The sequence below is a fragment of the Oncorhynchus gorbuscha genome, linkage group LG13, assembly GCF_021184085.1.
Source record: "Oncorhynchus gorbuscha isolate QuinsamMale2020 ecotype Even-year linkage group LG13, OgorEven_v1.0, whole genome shotgun sequence".
Lineage (NCBI taxonomy): Eukaryota > Metazoa > Chordata > Actinopteri > Salmoniformes > Salmonidae > Oncorhynchus > Oncorhynchus gorbuscha.
The window spans coordinates 49,831,321-49,856,148 of NC_060185.1; the positions used below are offsets into that span (position 1 = coordinate 49,831,321).

Sequence of the window (24,828 nt, forward strand, 5' to 3'; positions counted from 1 at the left end):
ACCACCACTGGATTCTCCAATTACATTGAATGAGTTACAGGACTAAATAAAAACCCTCCAACCCGAAAAGGCCTGTGGTGTTGATGGTATCCTCAATGAAATGATCAAATATACAGACAACAAATTCCAATTGGCTATACTAAAACTCTAACATCATCCTTAGCTCTGGCATCTTCCCCAATATTTGGAACCAAGGACTGATCACCCCAATCCACAAAGATGGAGACAAATTTGACCCCAATAACTAACGTGGAATATATATGCGTCAACATTAATCTCGGGAAAATCCTCTGCATTATCATTAACAGCAGACTCGTACATTTCCTCAATGAAAACAATGTACTGAGCAAATGTCAAATTGGCTTTTTACCAAATTACCGTACAACAGACCATGTATTCACCCTGCACACCCTAATTGACAACCAAACAAACCAAATTAAAGGCAAAGTCTTCTCATGCTTTATTGATTTCAAAAAAGCCTTAGACTCAATTTGGCATGATGGTCTGCTATACAAACTGATGGAAAGTGGTGTTGGGGGTAAAACATACAACATTATAAAATCCATGTACACAAACAACAAGTGTGCGGTTAAAATTGGCAAAAAACACACACATTTCTTCACACAGGGTCATGGGGTGAGACAGGGATGCAGCTTAAGCCCCACCCTCTTCAACATATATATATCAACGAATTGGCGCGCACTAGAAAAGTCTGCAGCACCCGGCCTCACCCTACTAGAATCCGAAGTCAAATGTCTGCTGATGATATGGTGCTTCTGTCACCAAGCAAGGAGGGCCTACAGCAGCACCTAGACCTTATGCACAGATTCTGTCAGACCTGGGCCCTGACAGTAAATCTCAGTAAGACCAAAATAATGGTGTTCCAAAAAAGGTCCAGTCACCAGGACCACAAATAAAAATTCCATCTAGACACAGTTGCCCTGGAGCACACAAAAAACGATACATACCTTGGCCTAAACATCAGCACCACAGGTAACTTCCACAAAGCTGTGAACGATCTGAGAGACAAGGCAAGAAGGGCATTCTATGCCATCAAAAGGAACATAAATTTCAACATACCAATTAGGACTTGGCTAAAAATACTTGAATCAGTCATAGAGCCCAATGCCCTTTATGGTTGCGAGGTCTGAGATCTGCTCACCAACCAAGACTTCACAAAATGAAACAAACACCAAATTGAGACTGTGCACGCAGAATTCTGCAAAAATATCCTCAGTGTACAACGTATAACACCAAATAATGCATGCAGAGCAGAATTAGGCCGATACCCACTAATTATCAAAATCCAGAAAAGAGCCGTTAAATTCTATAACCACCTAAAAGGAAGCGATTCACAAACCTTCCATAACAAGGCCATAATCTACAGAGAGATGAACCTGGAGAAGAGTCCCCTAAGCAAGCTGGTCCAGGGGCTCTGTTCACAAACACAAACACACCCTACAGAGCCCCAGGACAGCAGCACAATTAGAGCCAACCAAATCATGAGAAAACAAAAAGATAATTACTTGACACATTAGAAAGAATTAACAAAAAAACTGAGCAAACTAGAATGCTATTTGGCCCTAAACAGAGAGTACACAGTGGCAGAATACCTGACCACTGTGACTGACCCAAAATTAAGGAAAGCTTTGACTATGTACAGACTCAGTGAGCATAGCCTTGCTATTGAGAAAGGCCGCCGTAGGCAGACATGGCTCTCAAGAGAAGACAGGCTATGTGCTCACTGCCCACAAAATGAGGTGGAAACTGAGCTGCACTTCCTAACCTCCTGCCCAATGTATGACCATATTAGAGAGACATATTTCCCTCAGATTACACAGATCCACAAAGTATTCGAAAACAAATCAAATTTTGATAAACTCTACTGGGTGAAATTCCAGTGTGCCATCACATTAGCAAGATTTGTGACCTGTTGCCACGAGAAAAGGGCAACTAGTGAAGAACAAACACCATTGTAAATACAACCCATATTTATGCTTATTTATTTTATCTTGTGTCCTTTAACCATTTGTACATTGTTAAAACACTATATATATATATATATATATATATATATATAATATGACATTTGTAATGTCTTTATTGTTTTGAAACTTCTGTATGTGTAATGTTTACTGTTAATTTGTATTGTTTATTTCACTTTTATATATTATCTACCTCACTTGCTTTGGCAATGTTAACACATGTTTCCCATGCCAATAAAGCCCTTGAATTGAATTGAGAGAGAGAGATACAGAGAAAGAGAGAGAGAGAGAGAGATACAGAGAGAGAGAGATACAGAGAGAGGGAGATACAGAGAGAGAGAGGGAGATACAGAGAGAGAGAGGGAGATACAGAGAGAGAGAGGGAGATACAGAGAGAGAGGGGGAGATACAGAGAGAGAGAGAGATACATAGAAAGAGATAGACACAGAGAAATACAGAGAGAGAGATACAGAGAGAGAGAGAGAGAGAGAGAGAGAGAGAGAGAGAGAGAGAGAGAGAGAGAGAGAGATACAGAGAGAGAGATACAGAGAGAGAGAGATACAGAGAGAGGGAGATACAGAGAGAGGGAGATACAGAGAGAGAGAGGGAGATACAGAGAGAGAGAGGGAGATACAGAGAGAGAGAGAGGGAGATACAGAGAGAGAGGGGGAGATACAGAGAGAGAGGGAGATACAGAGAGAGAGAGAGGGAGATACAGAGAGAGAGGGGGAGATACATAGAGAGAGGGGGAGATACATAGAGAGAGAGAGATACATAGAAAGAGATACAGATACAGAGAGATACAGAGGGAGATACAGAGAGATACAGAGGGAGTTACAGAGAGATACAGAGAGAGAGAGGGAGATACAGAGAGAGAGAGGGAGATCCAGAGAGAGGGAGATCCAGAGAGAGAGAGGGAGATCCAGAGAGAGAGAGGGAGATCCAGAGAGAGAGAGGGAGATACAGAGAGAGAGAGGGAGATACAGAGAGAGAGAGAGGGAGATACAGAGAGAGAGATCCAGAGAGAGAGAGGGAGATCCAGAGAGAGAGAGAGGGAGATACAGAGAGAGAGGGAGATCCAGAGAGAGAGAGGGAGATCCAGAGAGAGAGAGGGAGATCCAGAGAGAGAGAGGGAGTTCCAGAGAGAGAGAGGGAGTTCCAGAGAGAGAGAGGGAGTTCCAGAGAGAGAGAGGGAGTTCCAGAGAGAGAGAGGGAGTTCCAGAGAGAGAGAGGGAGTTCCAGAGAGAGAGAGGGAGTTCCAGAGAGAGAGAGGGAGTTCCAGAGAGAGAGAGGGAGATACAGAGAGAGAGAGGGAGATACAGAGAGAGAGAGGGAGATACAGAGAGAGAGAGGGAGATACAGAGAGAGAGGGAGATACAGAGAGAGGGAGATACAGAGAGAGGGAGATACAGAGAGAGGGAGATACAGAGAGAGGGAGATACAGAGAGAGGGAGATACAGAGAGAGGGAGGGAGATACAGAGAGAGAGATAGGGAGATACAGAGAGAGATAGAGAGAGGGGGGTACAGCGTTGAGCTGGAGGTAATTAACAACACATCCCCACCACTCCCTCCCAACTACTACTTCCTCGTGTTCCCTCTTCATTTCCATCCGCTACCACACAAACTGGCCCCAAGACTGAACCCCCACAAAATCCTTTGCTCTGCCCTTCCCCCTTCTTTCCCTTGAACCCTCATGTTCCCTTGAACCCTCCCCCTCTCTCCTCTCTCCTCTCTCTCCCTCTCTCTCTCTCCCTCTCTCTCTCTCTCTCTCTCTCCCTCTCTCTCTCTCCCTCTCTCTCTCTCCCTCTCTCTCTCCCTCTCTCTCTCTCCCTCTCTCTCTCTCCCTCTCTCTCTCTCCCTCTCTCTCTCTCCCTCTCTCTCTCCCTCTCCCGGTTCAGTATGTAGCTTATGGGATCAGTTGGTATTCAGCCTCAGGTCTCGGCTTGCCATAAATGGGGGGAGCGAGCGAGCGAGGCACAAGAAAGGGGGCTAAGCCACAGAGAGGGTGAAGAGAGAGAGAGATGAAGGGAGAGGACAGGCCAGAGACATGGGAAATAGTGGTGTAGGGGAACTCGCGAAATATGATCCTCTACGTTTTCACAGTCAATCTCAAAACAGAACATGTTGAATTGATTCGAAGGCTTTTGGCATCCCGCTCACTCCCAAGCTACCTATTCAAGCCAGTATGCAAACGCTGTCACTAGACAAACAAATTGGCCCCGGTTAACACCTCCACCCTGACCCAACAGAGGTGGAGACAATTGCAGTGCTCTGTGGCAGCAGGCCACCACATCATGACCAAGCACAGAAGGTACTCACAGAGATGGATGAGAACATGAAAACACTGAGGTAAGCCTCTGCATTATTTATGCAGTAGTCAGACAGCTGATGGGCTGGCAGTGCATCTGTCTCTACCCGCGCTCATCAAATCAAATCAAATTGTATTTGTCACATACACATGGTTAGCAGATGTTAATGCGAGTGTAGCGAAATGCTTGTGCTTCTAGTTCCGACAATGCAGTGATAACCAACAAGTAATCTAACTATCAATTCCAAAACTACTGTCTTATACACAGTGTAAGGGGATAAGGAATATGTACATAAGGATATATGAATGAGTGATGGTACAGAGCAGCATACAGTAGATGGTATCGAGTACAGTATATACATATGAGATGAGTGTGTAGACAAAGTAAACAAAGTGGCATAGTTAAAGTGGCTAGTGATACATGTATTACATAAGGATGCAGTCGATGATGTAGAGTACATATATACATATGCATATGAGATGAATAATGTAGGGTAAGTAACATTATATAAGGTAGCATTGTTTAAAGTGGCTAGTGATATATTTACATCATTTCCCATCAATTCCCATTATTAAAGTGGCTGGAGTTGGGTCAGTGTCAATGACAGTGTGTCGCCTTCTGGATGATAGCGGGGTGAACAGGCAGTGGTTCGGATGGTTGATGTCCTTGATTATCTTTATGGCCTTCCTGTAACATCGGGTGGTGTAGGTGTCCTGGAGGGCAGGTAGTTTGCCCCCGGTGATGCGTTGTGCAGTCCTCACTACCCTCTGGAGAGCCTTACGGTTGAGGGCGGAGCAGTTGCCGTACCAGGCGGTGATACAGCCCGCCAGGATGCTCTCGATTGTGCATCTGTAGAAGTTTGTGAGTGCTTTTGGTGACAAGCCGAATTTCTTCAGCCTCCTGAGGTTGAAGAGGCGCTGCTGCGCCTTCTTCACGACGCTGTCAGTGTGAGTGGACCAATTCAGTTTGTCTGTGATGTGTATGCCGAGGAATTTAAAACTAGCTACCCTCTCCACTACTGTTCCATCGATGTGGATAGGGGGGTGTTCCCTCTGCTGTTTCCTGAAGTCCACAATCATCTCCTTAGTTTTGTTGACGTTGAGTGTGAGGTTATTTTCCTGACACCACACTCCGAGGGCCCTCACCTCCTCCCTGTAGGCCGTCTCGTCGTTGTTGGTAATCAAGCCTACCACTGTTGTGTCGTCCGCAAACTTGATGATTGAGTTGGAGGCGTGCGTGGCCACGCAGTCGTGGGTGAACAGGGAGTACAGGAGAGGGCTCAGAACGCACCCTTGTGGGGCCCCCCGTGTTGAGGATCAGCGGGGAGGAGATGTTGTTGCCTACCCTCACCACCTGGGGGGCGGTCCGGCCAGGGAGTCCAGTACCCAGTTGCACAGGGCGGGGTCGAGACCCAGGGTCTCGAGCTTGATGACGAGCTTGGAGGGTACTATGGTGTTGAATGCCGAGCTGTAGTCGATGAACAGCATTCTCACATAGGTATTCCTCTTGTCCAGGTGGGTTAGGGTAGTGTGCAGTGTGGTTGAGATTGCATCGTCTGTGGACCTATTTGGGCGGTAAGCAAATTGGAGTGGGTCTAGGGCAGACATGGGCAAACTACGGCCCGCGGGCCACATACGGCCCGTTAGGCTTTTTAATCCGGCCCGCCGAACTTGTCCAAATTATAGTAAAAACCTCCTTTTTTCCCCTTTCCCTGCAATGCCCACGTTTCCCCAATAGATGGCGCACTCAAAACACATTGACCGTTGTTGGAGTGGCGCGTATTTCTCTTTATTTCACTTTAATTTTCACTTCGTTTCACGTCACCATTAAGCCCTTCTGTGAAAATGAGCGGACCAAAGAGAAGGAAAGTGGACAGCGAATGCCGAGTGTTTAATAAGGAGTGAACAACAAAATACTTCTTCACTGAAGTCCGATCAACGGCTGTATGTATGATATGCCAAGAAGCTGTTGCGGTTTTCAAAGAGTACAATATCAGCCGTCACTTTGCCACGAAGCATGCAAACTATGCTAGCAAGCAGTCAACACAAGAACGGGCGGCTACTGCTCAGAGGTTGGCAGCTAATTTACAGAGCAATGCGCATTTACGCACAGCAGAGGTACAGTAGCTTAATTAACACGCCGCACATCGCTCTTAATTTAAATTTAAATTTTCAGCTGCAGGTAGGATATTTAATACAGCCTATGTCTGTGTGCTTGGCAACGATACACGTGTACTGTTTGCGCGTGAAGGCGAGGGCGTCCGTGGCGAGTTTGTAGAGCGCGCGGTCAGGACAATCCATCCATGATTTTGCAGAGTTTAACACAAGTAGATATTATTGAGCTTGAGTATTTCGTTGTGTAATAATATGTTTTGAATGTTGAAAGTGATTCCATTTTTCAATAAATGTTGATTTCTTTAACTTTGCACCTTCGATTGAAACTTATTAAAAACAGACGCAATCTTGATAAATCACAGTGCGTATGTTATTTTAATCTATTTACATTTCCTCCTCCCAGTATCTGCGAAATAGTATGTAAATGCCATATCTTGCATATTCCTTGAGACAAATTTATTAACTGATAAGGGCTATTTTTCACATTTGAAAGACAGTTAATAAATTGGGTTGTAGTGTTCTTACTGTGCTATGAGGTTTGCACACACTACATTTAATGCTTTAGTATATCCGGCCCAAACACTCCCTCCAAATGCGCCTGGCCCGGCCCCTCTGTCAAATTTTAGAACCCATTGTGGCCCGCGAGTCAAAAAGTTTGCCCACCTCTGGTCTAGGGTGTCAGGTAGGGTGGAGGTGATATGGTCCTTGACTAGTCTCTCAAAGCACTTCATGATGACGGAAGTGAGTGCTACGGGGCGGTAGTCGTTTAGCTCAGTTACCTTAGCTTTCTTGGGAACAGGAACAATGGTGGCCCTCTTGAAGCATGTGGGAACAGCAGACTGGTATAGGGATTGATTGAATATGTCCGTAAACACACCGGCCAGCTGGTCTGCGCATGCTCTGAGGGCGGCTGGGGATGCCGTCTGGGCCTGCAGCCTTGCGAGGGTTAACACGTTTAAATATGCGCCTGCCCCTCTGCGTGCCCCTGCCTGTGTCCGTCCGCATCTCTCTCTCTCTCTCTCTCTCTCTCTCTCTCTCTCTCTCTCTCTCTCTCTCTCTCTCTCTCTCTCTCTCTCTCTCTCTCTCTCTCTCTCTCTCTCTCTCTCTCTCTCTCTCTCTCTCTCCTCTCTCTCTCTCTCTCTCTCTCTCTCTCTCTCCTCTCTCTCTCCCTCTCTCTCTCTCTCTCTCTCCCTCTCTCCTCTCCTCCCTCCTCCCCTCTCTCTCTCTCTCTCTCCTCTCTCCTCCCCCTCTCCCTGCCTGCCCCTCCCTCCCTCTCTCGCCTGCCTCCCTCCCTCTCTCTCTCTCCCTCCCTGCCTCTCTCCCTCTCCCTCTCTCCCTCCGCCTCCCTCTCTCCCTCTCTCCTCTCCCTCCTGCCTGCCTCTCCTCCCTCTCCTCCCTCCCTCGCCTCCCTCCTCCCTGCGCCTCTGCGCCTGCCTGCCCTCTCCCTCTCCGCGCCCTGCCTCCTCTCCCTCTGCGCCTGCCTGCCTCTCTCCCTCTCTCGCCTGCCTGCCTGCCTGCCTGCCTGCCTCTCTCCCTCTCCGCGCCTGCCTGCCTGCCTCTCTCCCTCTCCGCGCCTGCCTCTCTTCCTCTCCGCGCCTGCCTGCCTGCCTGCCTGCCTCTCTCCTGCCTCTAGCTCTCTTCCCTGCCTGCCTGCCTCTCTCCCTCCTCTCTTTCTTGTCACATACACGTGCCTGCCTGCCTGCCTCTAGTTCTCCAATGCTCCGCGCCTGCCTCCAAAACTACTGTCTTATACACTCCCTCTCCGCGCCTGCCTGCCTGCCTGCCTCTCCCCTCCGCGCCTGCCTGCCTGCCTGCCTCTCCCTCTCCGCGCCTGCCTGCCTGCCTCTCTCCCCTCCGCCGCCTGCCTCTCTCCCTCTCCGCGCCTGCCTCTCTCCGCGCCCTCTCTCCCTCTCCGCGCCTGCCTGCCTCCGCGCCTGCCTCTCTCCCTCTCCGCGCCTGCCTCTCTCCCCTCCGCGCCTGCCTGCCTCTCCGCGCCTGCCTGCCTGCCTCTCCGCGCCTGCCTCTCTCCCTCTCCGCGCCTGCCTGCCTGCCTCTCCGCGCCTGCCTCTCTCCCTCTCCGCGCCTGCCTGCCTGCCTCTCTCCCTCTCCGCGCCTGCCTGCCTGCCTCTCTCCCTCTCCGCGCCTGCCTGCCTCTCTCCCTGCCTCTCCGCGCCTGCCTGTCTGCCTCTCCGCGCCTGCCTGCCTGCCTGCCTCTCCGCGCCTGCCTGCCTGCCTGCCTCTCCGCGCCTGCCTGCCTGCCTGCCTCTCCGCGCCTGCCTGCCTGCCTGCCTCTCTCCGCGCCTGCCTGCCTGCCTGCCTCTCCGCGTCTGCCTGCCTCTCCGCGCCTGCCTGCCTCTCTCCCTCTCCGCGCCTGCCTGCCTGCCTGCCTCTCTCCCTCTCCGCGCCTGCCTGCCTCTCTCCCTCTCCGCGCCTGCCTGCCTGCCTGCCTCCTGCCTCTCCGCGCCTGCCTGCCTGCCTCCGCTCTCTGCCTCTCCGCGCCTGCCTGCCTGCCTCTCCGCGCCTGCCTGCCTGCCTGCCTCTCCGCGCCTGCCTGCCTGCCTGCCTCTCCGCGCCTGCCTGCCTGCCTGCCTCCTCCGCCTGCCTGCCTGCCTTTCCGCGCCTGCCTGCCTGCCTCTCCGCGTCTGCCTGCCTCTCCCGCGCCTGCCTGCCTGCCTCTCCCTCTCCCGCCGCCTGCCTGCCTTTCCGCGCCTGCCTCTCTCCCTCTCCGCGCCTGCCTGCCTGCCTGCCTCTCTCTGCGCCTGCCTGCCCGCGCCTGCCTGCCTGCCTGCCTCTCTCCCTCTCCGCGCCTGCCTGCCTGCCTGCCTCTCTCCCTCTCCGCGCCTGCCTGCCTGCCTGCCTCTCTCCCTCTCCGCGCCTGCCTGCCTGCCTGCCTCTCTCCCTCTCCGCGCCTGCCTGCCTGCCTCTCTCCCTCTCCGCGCCTGCCTGCCTGCCTCTCTCCCTCTCGCGCCTGCCTGCCTGCCTCTCTCCCTCTCCGCGCCTGCCTGCCTGCCCCTCTCCGCGCCTGCTTGCCTGCCTGCCTGCCTGCCTGCCTGCCTGCCTCTCCGCGCCTGCCTGCCTGCCTCTCTCCCTCTCCGCGCCTGCCTGCCTGCCTGCCTGCCTCTCCCCGCCTGCCTGCCTGCCTGCCTCTCCCCGCCTGCCTGCCTGCCTGCCTCTCCCCGCCTGCCTGCCTGCCTGCCTCTCCCCGCCTGCCTGCCTGCCTCTCCCCGCCTGCCTGCCTGCCTGCCTCTCCCCTGCCTGCCTGCCTCTGCCTGCCTGCCTCTCCCCGCCCGCCCCTCTCTCTCTGCCCCTCTCCCCGCCCGCCCTCTCTCTCTGCCCCTCTCCCGCCCGCCCCTCTCTCTCTGCCCCTCTCCCCGCCCGCCCCTCTCTCTCTGCCCCTCTCCCCGCCCGCCCCTCTCTCCCCCGCCCGCCCCTCTCTCTCTGCCCCTCTCTCTCTGCCCCCCTCTCTCTCCCCTCTCTCTCTGCCCCTCTCTCTCTGCCCCCCTCTCTCTCTGCCCCTCTCTCTCTGCCCCTCTCTCTCTGCCCCTCTCTCTCTGCCCCTCTCTCTCTGCCCCTCTCTCTCTGCCCCTCTCTCTCTGCCCCTCTCTCTCTGCCCCTCTCTCTCTGCCCCTCTCTCTCTGCCCTCTCTCTCTGCCCCTCTCTCTCTGCCCCTCTCTCTCTGCCCCTCTCTCTCTGCCCCTCTCTCTCTGCCCCTCTCTCTCTGCCCCTCTCTCTCTGCCCCTCTCTGCCTGCCTCCATGTGTGTCCTCCACCCCTACCACTGTGGGATCACCCCCATGTAAACATGTTCAAACAGACCAAGCTCGTCTCCAAACAAAGCTGCCGGTTTGCTCTAACATGACAAAAACAGGAAATACAACTCTAAAAACACCCGTGTACACAAGAGCCTAAATGATTCCGGGAGTAAATAAGGCTATCAAATTCAACCACACAAGGTTCAAATCTCCACGGTGGCGGTGGGAGAGTGTGTTCATTTCTGGCTGTGACACACAAACGGGCACAAAACGTCACAAGTTTTCCACTGGCTTATAGGTGTGAGAAGCATTTGGCTCAGGCCTGCCCTTGTGATCGCCTCGGAGGGCAAGACGATCATTACACCCAGGCAGGCACACACACACACACACACACACACACACACACACACACACACACACACACACACGGAGCGGTTCCCTTCAAAGCATCTGTGACACGTGTAGTTTACGAGACGTCTTTTTATGTGTTGTGGAAACAAACACACTTTTACCCCCACACCCCTTACTATTCATTACCCTCTCTGTATCCCCCCCACACTCTCCTTTTCCCTCTGTCTCTCACTCTTCTTCCCTCCCCTGCTTTCTCTACACCTCCTTGACGCTTCAGTACAGACTCGTCACCTCTCTCGGGCAGCCAGATGGACAGAGTAAGAGAGAGAAACAAACATACCGCCCAGGGCTCAATGGGTGGGCGTTGCCACACACAGGCACATTCATGGTGCACAGGAAAATCTGTGACGGCTGTAGATGAATACAACCAAAGCTACCCGCAATCACCACTTAGTGCGGTGGTTAGCATCAAGTGTTTTAGAAATGCAGACCTGGAAAACATTAGGAACAGGTGTCACATCTCAGGCGAAGAGTGGCAATAGTAGAGAACCCCCCTCTCACACACACACACACACACACACACACACACACACACACACACACGCGTTCTTGAAGCGGCCCTTTCCAGAGGCAGGGTGACAGCTGCAGCAAGGAGGCAGTACACTAGAGAGAAGAGCCTCGGGTTGGGAAAGAAGGAAAGAAAATCCATATCTCCCTCCCCTTTTTCTCTCAAAGACATTTGCCCGTTTTTGTTTGTTCTCACGCCAAAAGCCAGACACTCAAAAGCAAATATTGACTGTGGGCAGCCTGGGCCCAGCCTCTGTGCTTCTAGACCACATCACCGTGGACTCCCAACTCAAAAAGGCTGGATTCAGTGTCCAAAGCCACAGTGCAACCACTCCAGCCTGTTACTCTGTGTCGAACAAAAATCACTGCTATGGAAAGAGAGCCCCAAATCTTTTTAGCTAAAACGTCCATGTTTCTTCAAAGACACAGCCCTGGGTGTTAAGCAGCAAGGTGACCATTCCAAAAAAAGCCTAATACCTATTCAGTCCTTGCAGAGCTAAGGGTTTAGGGCGGTTGGGGTAGATCTGAAATTGGGCATCAGTTCCAGGTATGGTGAAGCTGCCATGGCGTAGAGACCCCCAGATGGCAATAGGGTCTGTCTGGACAGTCCATCCCTGAGGAGCCCAGCACCAGGCCATCTGTCTGGCCAACGGAGCCATGGTGTGCCATGCCAAACTGGAGCAACAGACAAGGCAATGACAGGGAACCCAGGTCCTAATATGACTAGAACTCCTCTCCAACTGAGGTTTTCACCCTGGCCCATAAATACTCACTTGTATAGCTCTTTGGCTTCAATTGCTTGCTCAATGTTATAAATTGGTGTCAGTAAATCTGAGGAGACATAGATGCTATAGATGCTGACGAACGTTCGTGCCTGCCCAACCCTACCGGGTCTGTGGAATTCTAGGCGGTCCACAACTCTCTCTCCCCAGCCCCACTTTCAAAAACAGAGTTTTGTCATGACTAAGCAAGCAGCCCCACTTTCAAGCAGGGCAACCCCTTTCTGCCAGTAAATCTCTCTCCCTCGTTCCCAGTCTCTCCCTCTTTCTCCTCATCCCCATTCTCTCGCTCTCTCTCTCCTGTCAGATTATCCCTCATTGGGCTTGTTATGTGCTCCTCCTTAGCATCGGTTGGCGTGGAGGAGAGAGGGAGCTGAGATGGATGTTGGGGAAAGAAAGAGAGAGATGTGAAGCACGTCCTGGGCCACACAAGGCTGACCCGGATTCCGGCGTGACTCTGCAGAGAAGCCTTGCCAGGCCTCGCTCAGACGTAACACACAGTGACAGACCCCTGCTACTGAATCACCCTCCAAGCTTCTGCTCCTTCCATCATCAGATGCCCACAATGTCGGATTGGGCTAACAATGCTGGGTTGGGCTGGGTAGGCTAACTTCTTTGGCAATAATCTTAGGCAGTCCTAACGTGTGCGCGGTTCAGTTTGTGTACAGCACTACCACGCTTTACCCTGGCAACCGTACAAAAGGAGTGGTCTAAATACAACAACAACAAAAAGAATGCAAACAACGTGGTGGAATGCGAATGTATTTATTAACCGTGGGCCCGTCACGGAGAGGAAAACCAGCGACGCGATGAGGCTGGGGCTCCATGCTGTATACTGGCTCCCAGGGCCGATGCGACCCCACAGGGTCCGCTCTAGTGGGGCTAAATAAACCTGTCTGCCTGCGTGTGTGTGTAGAGGAACCAACGGGGAGGCTCACTTCAAAACCACATCAGGGCTCGTCACTAGTGTGTTTACAACCAGGAAACAACCAGAAAACATGTGCACATAACATATTATGAACACACACACACACAAACCGTGCACACACAAGCAAACTAAAAAAAGGGAAGTTAGACAAGAACGCATCGGTAATGAAAAAACATTGGCTTGGGGAAGAGGATTAAAAGCACTAAGCTTGGCGTTTTGGCAGGAGTCCCTGAGGGTGTTCTAAGTGGGTTAAAGCACATCCCTAATCTCTTCTTCTACTCAGTGTCTGCCACGACTTACCTAGAATAGGAGTCCACTACAGGGGGTCCGGATTCGATTAATTATGTGTAAAGACACCTAGACACACACTTTGACAAGCACACACAGAGAAACATGGGCACACACCACCTTGCCCCTGAGGGCTTACGGGTTTTTACTATGGCCTACTCTTCCTCTCTCACACCTAGCCTAATATGTGGGAGCTGAGGAAGGCTACTCCCTCAAGTTGAAACACACACATATACAGACACCCCAACTTAGTCTTTGAAGAAAAATACGTGAGAGACACACACACACACAGAGAGAGAGACACCTCTTTCCTGGTAACAGGAGGATGTACTGTAACTGTAGTGCTGCTGTACAGCTGCCTTGGTTACATGTAAACCAAATAATAATAATAATAATAATACAGATCTGGCCACAGAGCAGCAGACTGGGCTTGCCTGCCAAAGCAAGGCAAACTGAGTACAGCAGGACTATTGAGAATGAACTGAATCACTGGAGTAGAGAGGCACTGTGCAAACGGAAATGATAGCGAGAGATGAAGAATGCAACAAGGCATTAAACCAAGCAAACAGTGTTAAAAGCCCCCCCCCCCTGGCACAGCACAGCTTTAGCAGTTAGACACACACACATACACCTCTCCCTTATCCTAGCCAAGTGAACAGAGGCAGGTGTTGAGCTCAGGTGAACGGTCACAGTTTATTCAGACGGTGTTATAGAGTCTTTGGTGAAAGATACACAGGATTTTCCCAATGCAGCGCAGCATTGTGTGTGTGTGTGTGTGTGTGTGTGTGTGTGTGTGTGTGTGTGTGTGTGTGTGTGTGTGTGTGTGTGTGTGTGTGTGTGTGTGTGTGTGTGTGTGTGTGTGTGTGTGTGTGTGTGTGTGTGTGTGTGTGTGTGTGTGTGTGTGTGTGTGTGTGTGTGTGTGTGTGTGTGTGTGTGTGTACACTTCTAGCTTGTATGCTCTTACACAAAGCCCTTCTCTGGCAGGCTAATATAAAGACAGAACTCCCACCCAGAGCTGTCAACACCTACCCTTCAGTGTCGATTTCCCTTCAAATTAAACTAATCTCTGCAGCGTGTTTCTCTAATGATTATTGATGTCTGCTTGCAGCATCAATCAAAGGGAAGGGTTTATGTCCTGATAGAAATCCTAGAGCTACTCTCTCAGGCATCTCTAAAAACCGAATTCGGTCATTAATAGCCCAGCAAAGGTGTGTCACTGATGCAATAAAACAGTTTCTTTAACCAAGGGTTTTCCCGGCAGGCAGGAGAGAGATGCAGTGGGGAACCATACTAATGTATCAGAGCTCCTCAGCTCTACGCTCACAGTCATCAAGTTATCCAATACCAATGTAGAACATGCAAAATATAGCGTGAGTCTCGGGTGCGGTGGCACCACACGAGATGCTCTTGCAAAGACACACGTCCACGTCCCACTGAACAGCAGCACGTAGGCTGACCTCTGTGAAACCATGACTAATGAGTGAGAAAAGAGAGAAGCGAGGGGGGGGGGGTCAGGGAAAGAGAGGAGGAGAAGAAAAAGAGCGACACTGCCTAGTGCCTGGAGGCTCTTCATGGGGCTGCCAACATTCCAATAGAAGACAGGCTTGGGAACCACTGGAAAAACACACTAGGGTGTGAGTGTGTGTATATTCGGCTTGAGCGGTATACTGTATATACCGTATAGCGTGGTATTTTGGAAAAAGCCACGGGATGGTTTTCCAATACCTTTAATAGCGTTGAAACAGTTTATTCTTTTGTTTTTATACATTGGGATATTCGTGGCTACTTTAAGTAAATACCTGCAGTCAATGTGCAATACATTAGGAGATAAAGAACATTGCGTTCTTCATTTCATCAGTCACATTATTATCCAGAGACTGGAGCCTTGTGAGTCACTCACTGTCGTGCAGCAGGCGCCAGGCAATCTACTTACAGTATAGAAATCACAACTAAATGTTTGCCAGCTAGACATCTTCTAACTATTAAGCTAACTCTCTAAAATGTGATAAATTGTCTGCAGTTGTACATCTGGTTTGCTAATAAAGTAGCTAGTTAGCCATCTAGCTAAGTGGGTAGCTTCTTCAAAAACCAAGCATTCGCTTGACAACAGATAATCCACACCTGGATCAAGAGCCTTGCTGGCTAATATTTGTGTTGTGCGTGCAGCAAACAGTATCATTTTTAACATGTACTTTTATATTTTAGGTCAGAAACTGAAACAAAATGTTTGCAATGTGCTCATTAGCATTGGTGTGTATTCATGGATGCCAAGGGAAGCCAGGCTTGCCCTCAAATTATTTTGTTTTTATAAACATACAATTTATCTTTCGTCATTTTCCTTCAATTCTGAATGTACCTCACCTTAGAAAGCATCCGAGCGAGCAAAACAGTGCCCCCCGTCTCTACGTGCAGGCCATCTGATGCAGTCTGGTCCAAAACAGTGCCCCCGTCTCTACGTGCAGGCCATCTGATGCCGTCTGGTCCAAACGAGTGACGTCGTTGCCGCCCGTAGCTTTGAATGGAATGCCAGGTAAGCCAGTTAGCATTTAGCCTTCCTCGATAAAAAAACAAAACATTTTTTTAAGTATTAAAAAAAATGTGCAGGATTCGGCATTGAGCTAAACTGAGCGAGCGCAACTGTGAAAGGTCCTTGCGCACCAATTTTTTTACTTTTTTTTTTAGTGTCAATGGAAGCCAGTTTGGATTTTGCCAATTGTTGCATCTAATTGTGTTGTCTTTAGGTGTGCTAGCTAGCTAAAAGTGTCCCTTTCCTAAATTAGCCATGGATGGAGATAGGGATTTGGACTTCTGCTTTTACTTAACTCTTCATTGTGATCCAACCATTAATTCATACATTGGTAGTGCTCCTGGCCTTCGAGGATGAAAGTTCAATATGAAGCTAGACGTAGATGGCTAATGTTAACTAACTAACGTTACCCATGAATGGAAGTTAGGCTAGCAAGTAAGACTTTTTGCCAGGTAGTCTAGGAAAACAAAAAAGAAAAGTGTGTACTGCATGACAGGCTGATAGACGTTTCGTCAACATGAAAGAGGATGGCATTGGAGTTTCTCTACAAGTAGAGTGAGTAAACATTTTTCCACTTACACACCGAAATCAGAACCATGGAGAGCCACATATTTAGCTTATGGTTGATTGGACTAAAATTGTTTTTGGTATCTTTTAGTTGTCACTGTATTAGACTAAGCAGAGGTGATTTGATGATGTTGAAATGTTGAAGTTGAAATGGTGCTGGAATAGTGTAGGCAGCTCCCGTTTTCTTCGCGACTTGCGGATAACTCTGTTGTTCTAAATCAGTAGTTGTTTAGTGGTCCGAAAATGTTGGACACATTAACATGCTTAAACATGCTGTAGCTGGTAGTAGCTGTTTGTTACATGCAATATGCTTTGTGGAATTTTTTGCTATCCGGTTTTGTGATAAAACAAAATATGTGGTTGAATTTATTCTGCTACTGTGTCTTAGTGTCTCGGCCTTAGTCTTATTTATCCCGGTCACAAAGCATTTGAATTAACAGGTTATAGAGCAAACAGCACGATTATCATAACACCACTACTGCTCGTTAGCATTCTCTGACGATTCCTTTGTACTTGTTAGAAACTTGTTTAGCAGAATGTTGACAAAATGCTAAGTGGCTAACATTAGCTTGCAAGATCAACCTTCGTGGTAACAGCAGCAGAGCCAATCCCCTCCTGGATTAAGATCCCTGCTGCAAACTGCATTTTGAGATATTTGAATAACTTTGAGATGGGTTATATGTCCTAGTGGTAAATGTTTGCATGCGCTTGTTAACATTTACCGAGCAACCACTATGAGAATTCCTTAGTACTTGTTAGCATTTTGGTCATTTAAGTTGTTGGGGGTTCTTTTTTTTACATAAAAATAATAGCACCCCCTTGTGTGCACTACAGGTAATACCGTATATCCCGAGATGGCTCAGGAGCGATAGGCAGGTACAGATGTATGGATATCACCCAACCCTAGTGTGTATGTTAGGGAGTGACCTTAATGTGCATAAGGGGTTGTAAAAGAGAACTGCATGAAAGTAAATGTGAATGCACGCAAGTGTGTGAGTTAAGTGTTTGTGTAGAGTGAATTCATGCAACTTTGAGAGAGCAAAACTGAGTGGATGATGCCTAAGTGGCGAGGGAGCTGAGTATTTGTGCTGCTGTAAGTGGGTCAAGCACGCTTCATTTAGGGGTGGGGTAATGGAAGTGACCTTCAACAGAGTGTGTCACTTGGTTACTGTGATACAGTGCATGTATTGTCTGTTTCTCTGTGTCCTGTCCTCACCCTTTTCAGAGTGCTCCCATTCAGCCAAATATGAAGGGATTCACTGAATTGCCCTGCTAAACCAAGCACATACCCTCTCCCTCTCAGGAGACAACCAGGGAAAGGACAACAGCACATCTCCTCCACACTCTCATGCAAGTCCCTCACATTTTTCCCTAGGGGTTCTTACACATTCACTTGCTCTCTCTTCCTCCAAGGTGTCTTTCCTGGCTAGACTGTCTTCGTTTCCCCACTAGGGTGAGGCACCACATGGGCAACGTTTACGGAACCAGACCGGTATCTTTTAAAGCTGAACCAAAGAGTGGGGAAAGATGGATGAGCACTAGACTAGAGTGAAAGGAGGAGATACACAGTGCTTTTCTGGCCATCTTTTCATTTTTATACTGCAGGGTAGGGGTGTAACCATTCAGTACGTATTGTGGTTTTGGGGGTCACAGTTCGGTTACAGTACGGCGGGGAAATGAAATGGCAACAGTTACTGCAATTCATTTTTGCTTCTTTAGCAAAAGACACAAACCAAGCCTCCCAAGTGGCGTGGTGGTCTAAGGCACTGCATCACCGCGTTACTACAGGTCCTGGTTCGAGTCCAGGCTGTGTCGCAACCAGCCGCTACCGGGAGACCCATGCGGCGGCGCACAATTGGCCCAGCATCGTCCGGGTTAGGGGAGGGTTTGGCCGTTAGGGATGTTGTTGTCCCATCGCGCTCTAGCGACTCCTTTGTCAGGCCGGGCAAAATGTATGCTGACACGGTCGCCAGGAGTAGTGTTGTGTTTCGGAGGACGCACCGCTCTCGACCCTCGCCACTCCCGAGTCCGTACGGAAGTTGCAGTGACAAGACTAACCACCAATTGGATACCACGAAATTGGTGAGAGAAAGGGGTAAAAGTTGTTTATTTTATTATAAAAACAAATAAGACACAAACCCAAGTCCTGCTTCTGTGACAACATTTCCTGTCACAACAGACAATGCTATGTTGGTTTTCAGGGGTCCAAAGTTGGACCCATTCCGAAATGGACCTGGGGCTTTCCCACCCGGACCCAATATGTATAATTTGTTTTTTAAATCTAAAGACCCGTTCTAAACGGGCCCGAGGATAACTAGATCAGTTCTGAATAGATCTGGTCGGATTCAGACCCGGTTCGAGTGAGGGAAGCAGCAGAAGTCAATTTGTAAACTACTTTATTAACCAGAGGTGATAAAGCGCAAGAGTGACGCTCTAGCAGGCGGAGGAGGGGCTTTGCAGTGTGTGTACTGTGAGTGAGTGACACGGGGAGGGAGCATGGGAGACAGCAACCAACAATAGACTAACTTCTGGCTTGCCAACGCTAGGTTGTTCATCATCCAATATGACTACGAAGTAGTGGTCTTTTTTTAGAATGTAGCTTCCATCAATGTAATTGTCTGCTTGATTTACAATCCCCCATATATTTTTAAATCATTCTCTCTACTATTATTCTGACATTTCACGTTCTTAAAATAATGTGGCGATCCTAACTGACCTAAGACAGGGACATTTTTACTAGGATTACATGTCAGGAATTGTGAAAAACTGAGTTTAAATGTATTTGGCAAAGGTGTATGTAAACAGATTTCAACTGTATATTTTGATTTTAATCCCATCCTTCAGCTACCCTCAACCCCTGCCATTTTCTCTGAAGACCATCCAGTGTGATTGCCAGTTGCATATATTTTTTTAATGGGCTGTTTCACAAAAGTTCTGAACCTATATACATTTTACAGACTGTATATTTTACATTAGGTATATTTTGTTTGTTTTTAGTCCCACCCTTCAGCTACACTCAACCCCTCCCATCTAGCTCCATTTTTTATTTATATTTGCCATGTATTTTTCAAAAGTCTTGGAACTTTCCTAATCTCATAGTTTCTACAGATTGTAAATCAAAAGATAATCATTTTTGCTATAAGTATTATTGAACGATTGACTGACTTTTCAAAAATCACCCAGAAGTGCTATTTTCAGAGTTAGCACAAGGTAAATGTTTCAATTCTTCAGCCATTCCTGGACCTGGGACCAAGAACAAGCTATATATGGACAGTACCAAAACTAATGATCAAATTATTCGGTCTAATCGCAGCAAAATCTGCAGAGCTGGGATGGTTGTATCCCCAATACAGTGGGGCAAAAAAAGTATTTATTCAGCCACCAATTGTGCAAGTTCTCCCACTTTAAAAAAATGAGAGGCCTGTAATTTTCATCATAGGTACACTTCAACTATGACAGACAAAATGAGAGAGAAAAAAATCCAGAAAAATCACATTGTAGGATTTTTATGAATTTATTTGCAAATTATGGTGGAAAATAAGTATTGTGAAGCCAAAATGATCCAAAACTGGAAATTTAAGCGATGATGGGGGATCCTCAAAGCAGAATTGATCAACCCCACCACTCACCATCGTAAAATCGAACAGAACTAGTTCCCGGGTGTGTCTCACCAAAGGATAGTTTGAAATGTGCCAGTTAAGATTAGAATTTCGATTACAACGTGCGTATGTAGCTGTTTTAACCTCTTGCTTCTACCTGGCACGCAGGCGTCCCATCTAGAGCTCTGGAAATGCAAATGCGCTACGCTAAATGCTAATAGTATTAGTTAAAACTCAAATGTTCATTAAAATACAAATGCAGGGTATTGAATTAAAGCTACACTCGTTGTGAATCCAGGCAACAAGTCAGATTTTTAAAATGCTTTTCGGCGAAAGCATGAGAAGCTATTATCTGATAGCATGTAACACCACAAAAGACCCGTAGGGGACGCAAACAAAATAATTAGCATATTCGGCGCTACACAAACCGCACAATAAAATATAAAACATTCATTACCTTTGACCATCTTCTTTGTTGGCACTCCTAGATGTCCCATAATCACTATTGGGTCTTTTTTTCGATTAAATCAGTCCATATATAGCCTAGATATCGTTCTATGTAGACTGTGTGATAAATGAAAAAAAAATAGCGTTTCATAACGTAACGTCATTTTTTTAAATTCAAAAAGTCGACGATAAACTTTCACAAAACACTTCGAAATACTTTTGTAATGCAACTTTAGGTATTAGTAAACGTTAATAAGCGATCAAATTAATCATATAGGGATCCATCTTGAAATACTGTCCGTCTATTTCTCAACCAAAATATCCGGTCGGAGACCGGAAGAAATGGGCTGTCTCTTGTTCATTTGACCAAGAAACAAATCCTAGGCAAATGACAAGACTGTTGACATCGTGTGGAAGCTGTAGGTACTGCAACCTCAGCCATATTTAATGTTTTTCGCCCATAACAGTGGGTTGAAGCGGCGGATGGATATATTTTTCCACTTTCAGTGATCAGATTTTCCTGGACTTTTCAATGAAACGCACGTTATGTTAAAGCCACAGCCGTGATTTAACCAGTTTTATAAACGTCTGAGTGTTTTCTATCCACACATACTAATGATATGCATATACTATATTCCTGGCATGAGTAGCAGGGCACTGAAATGTTGCGAGATTTTTAACAGAATGTTCGAAAAAGTAGGGGGTAAGCTTAACAGGTTAACGGAATAGCCTACAATGTTTTTCAGATGAGATTTAGGCAATGGCATACAATACAGCGTAGGCATAGCCTACAGCCCTCGTGTTGTTGTTATATATAACATTTTTGTTTTATGTATTCATTCGGGTTCACAGTGTAGACCGAACCGAGATCCCTGTGATGAACAATTCGGTAGGAATACGTGTACCATTAAACCCCTACAGTAGGAGGCAGTTTGGTCTCTAGGCTGGCTACAGACAACCTTTTCACCTCCTTTCATCCCCCGCCCCTCTCCGCCCACCCATCTCTCTCTCAGTCTGGGGCTATCAGTCAATCCATCTCTCCCTCGATAACAAGGCCTACTGTTCTAGAGAGAAAACACAACCTCCCTATCTCGTCATCACTCCCAGGCCCACTCAGTGGGCCAGGAACAAAGTTGTCAACAGTGTACACTTATTTCTCACACACACACACACACACACACACACACACACACACACACACACACACACACACACACACACAGACATTTGTTATCATTAGTGTAGCACCATTGGCCCAGGGAGACATGCAAAACACACATCATTAGGAGAACAGTACTACCCACCAAAATAACAACTTATAGCCTACGTCTCTCTCAGAAACCCCCTTCTGAACTCTCCTGAACACACAATGGTCTTATATCCATAGCTATTGCAGCACTCCATCCCACAAAATCAGATTTAGAAATGGGGAAGAAAAATGCTAATAGTGATACAGTACAGTAGAATCAGGCCAAATGGCATTCATGGAATGGCCAAGTACTACACTCAATTAGCATTAAAACAATGACTACTTTTGAGACAGGATCTGAGTTATGGGGAGGTGGACTGGACTGCACAAACGCATACAGGGTGGGAGGGACCTTTGCATGTCTCTAGACACATTCCAGAGCAAAAGAAAGAGGGAAAATAAAGAAAAGACAGACAGACAGACAGACAGAGAGACATGGGTTTGACTGGCCAGCTCCCAAATGGAAACATCCTTAGAGACAGAGGAAGTGGAATCACGCAAATGACCACAGGTTTCCTGTTGCTGTTGGGTTGTACACATTCATCCATTCCAAAAACAGAGCTTGACCCATAACTGGAATAGTTGAGGTTGTCTTTCATTATATCCTGACCAGGTGGATTCTAGTCATGCCTGCTGTCTGACTCACAGAGACAGTCAGCACTGTGTTCACACTCACTACTTCCTGTCCTAAATCCGGACCTCTACTCACGCAACGAGAAGGGCCAGGGTGAGGGTAAGCAAGAGCCCAACAACTCATCTCCCAATGAAACACAGATGTAACCAGGCAAACATCCTCCCTATTCAGTAAGCAAAACAGCATGCAAGCACAGACACGTGTCACTTCAACGTTCCAGAACACAATCCCTATACGTTGGCAGTCACTCAATCAAGTAACCCGGTCAAAGCAGCTTCGCACTTCGAAGCTCTACCAATAAATGACCACATGATGATCCTGACCAAATGTTGGCTGTACAAGTCTAATTTCGACCCCTCCTCACCCCAATAAAATAGAGAGAATCAGCTGTTTCCTTTTGACTTCATCTAGGATTTCCTCCTCTCTCCAACATTTCTCTATCTGCATGGCAGGGCCCTTTGTGTAAGTCCCCTTACATCTGAACTCACACACACACACACACTGCCTGTCTGATAAAGGCTCCACGTGTGAAAACACGGTTTGAGAAAAACATGAAACCAGTGAAATAACAGGCTTGCTAGCTCTTCTCCTTGGAAAGAGCAGAGGAACTCATTCAAAAGGGTTGCAGGGTAGCCTAGTGGTTAGAGCATTGGACTCGTAACCGAAAGGTTGTAAGATGGAATCCCCGAGCTGACAAGGTGAAAATCTGTTGTTCCCTGGTAGGCCGTTATTGAAAATAAGAATTTGTTCTTAACTGACTTCCCTAGTTAAATAAAGGTTTTTAAAAAAGGCAAATACTTTAGAAAATAAGAGAAGAATAACAAAGCAAGGTGCCTCAGCTGCACAACATATCCTAAGGGATTGGGGAAATGTGTTCCCTGGAGATCTGATTTGTACACCTCCCTCTTCTATTGATTTAGCATAGCATCAGTTTGGAAATGTAATTACCTAATTAGAACCAAGGAGGATATAAAGGGGGCAGAAATCCGCTCATGTTAAAAATCAGCACACCAGTAAGGGCTTAGGACATTTTAGCTTGACAGTTGTTCCAGGCTTAGGCTATATAGCTGACAGTCACTCCTACATGTTCAGCCTTGACTACAGCGTAAGTACACCGAGAACCTCAAGAGGCAGACGTATCCTTTCATATGGCTCTCGGTGTGTGAAGATGTTTCCCCCAGTATTATTGTATATAACCACTTTAAGTGAGAATATCTTGCTGCGTTTTGTAAATGCAGATCTAAAACCGCTTATTTTTGTCATATCTGCTCAGACATTTGTCCCTGCATGCTGAGAATTCATGATAGAGCACTGTATGCTGATCGAATGCCCTGACTGTAGTGTAGCTACTTCTCTGGTACTTCTGTTTAGCCTATTTATCTCTATAAAATGCAAGATAAATAGGAAATGTCACAATTTCTCTTGTTCATATTCATTGTCGTGACCATTAATCTGAAGACTTATCTAATAACCTAAATATATGTTTGTTAACCGATTAAATTAATAACGTAACAATTAACTCATTAGGATCTGAGGCACCACGAGAGAGGTTCTTTAAAAAGTTACCATCTCCCGAATTAAAACTCAACTTAATCATAACATCGTATCATATCATCATTCTGAACAGTCAACTTGCTTGCACCTGCAAAAACCCGAGCCTTACTTATGATTCAGTACTACACCAATTGGTTAAATGATTTATTTACTAGCTAATTAAAATGTTAACACAGGACAAACGTACACACTTAATATGTTAAAAACAAGTACCTAGCAGACTGACAACAATACGGCTGCTTGTTATAAAAGACATGGAGAGGGCGAGAGAGAGAGGGACAGACACTTTACTGTCGTACTTATCGTACTCCTATACTTTGCACACGAACCTCCGCACGCTTGGAATAAGAAATCATGAATGTATTTGCGTGCAATTCCTTGGTTTGCCGTGTATCCCTCTCGGAACCGAGCTGCCTTGGAAAAGGGGTTGGGCCTTTTCGCGGTAGGCTTGTAAGGCTCTGATTGTTCAAAAATGGTTCTAATAAATCTTCTACTGCTGCTCTTCTTTGCAGTTGTCCAGTATCCGAGGACTTGTCGTGTAGTCCTGAACAGAACTACAGAGTTGATTTTCCTTCCATTTGCTCTGGAATATGCCTTTTTGAAGATAGGCTAGCCAACAGTGTTGATGATTCCCAGTGTGATGAGAGTAGTGTACCACGGTGATTTGAGAAGAGTAGTAGATGGGTTCCACTTTCTAGATACTTTACTTAGGACAGCTAATCAGCCGTACCAGTAATTATCTGGGAAGTGAGTTTATCGTCCCTACCTTATGTTGAGATTCAGAGCTCACGCCACTTTAAACTCAAGATGAGGCTTAACATCTCTCTGGTCTGATATATTCATTCTTAACCAACAATTTTATACAGATTGTTCAAAAGGGCGGTTCCGTAAGGCTGACACGCTCCCTGACCTCAATTGTCACTGTGAAAAATTTCTAAAACAATGATTTCTTATGGCTCCTAAAATCATATCCATCTCTTAACAAAAACACTGATAGTTTTTCATATTCCATGCATCAGATGGAAACTTTGTACATGTAGTGGGTATACTTTCCAAGTTCCAGTATTTCTTTTCACATTTTTAATGATATCACAAAATAACAAACAATTTACTTTCAATCGCCTCAGAATGTGGGGAATGGTCCAGGTTAGAAATATTGTTCCAGTATTCACTTTAGA

At 47.3% G+C, this 24,828-nt stretch overlaps 1 protein-coding gene across 5 annotated transcripts in view; it reads right to left on the reverse strand.

Moving 5' to 3' along the window:
- sipa1l3 (signal-induced proliferation-associated 1 like 3) overlaps positions 1 to 24,828 on the reverse strand; it is a 121,110-nt gene that overhangs the window by 89,437 nt on the left and 6,845 nt on the right. For 2 of the 5 annotated variants that reach the window (XM_046294853.1, XM_046294847.1), the window contains exon 2: positions 15,435 to 15,585. The exons of 1 other annotated variant lie outside the window; for it this stretch is intronic. The gene's annotated coding sequence lies outside the window, so the exon portion shown is untranslated. Of the gene's footprint in view, positions 1 to 15,434; positions 15,629 to 24,828 lie in introns of all 5 variants that reach the window. 2 more of the 5 variants (XM_046294849.1, XM_046294848.1) reach the window with 2 other exon arrangements.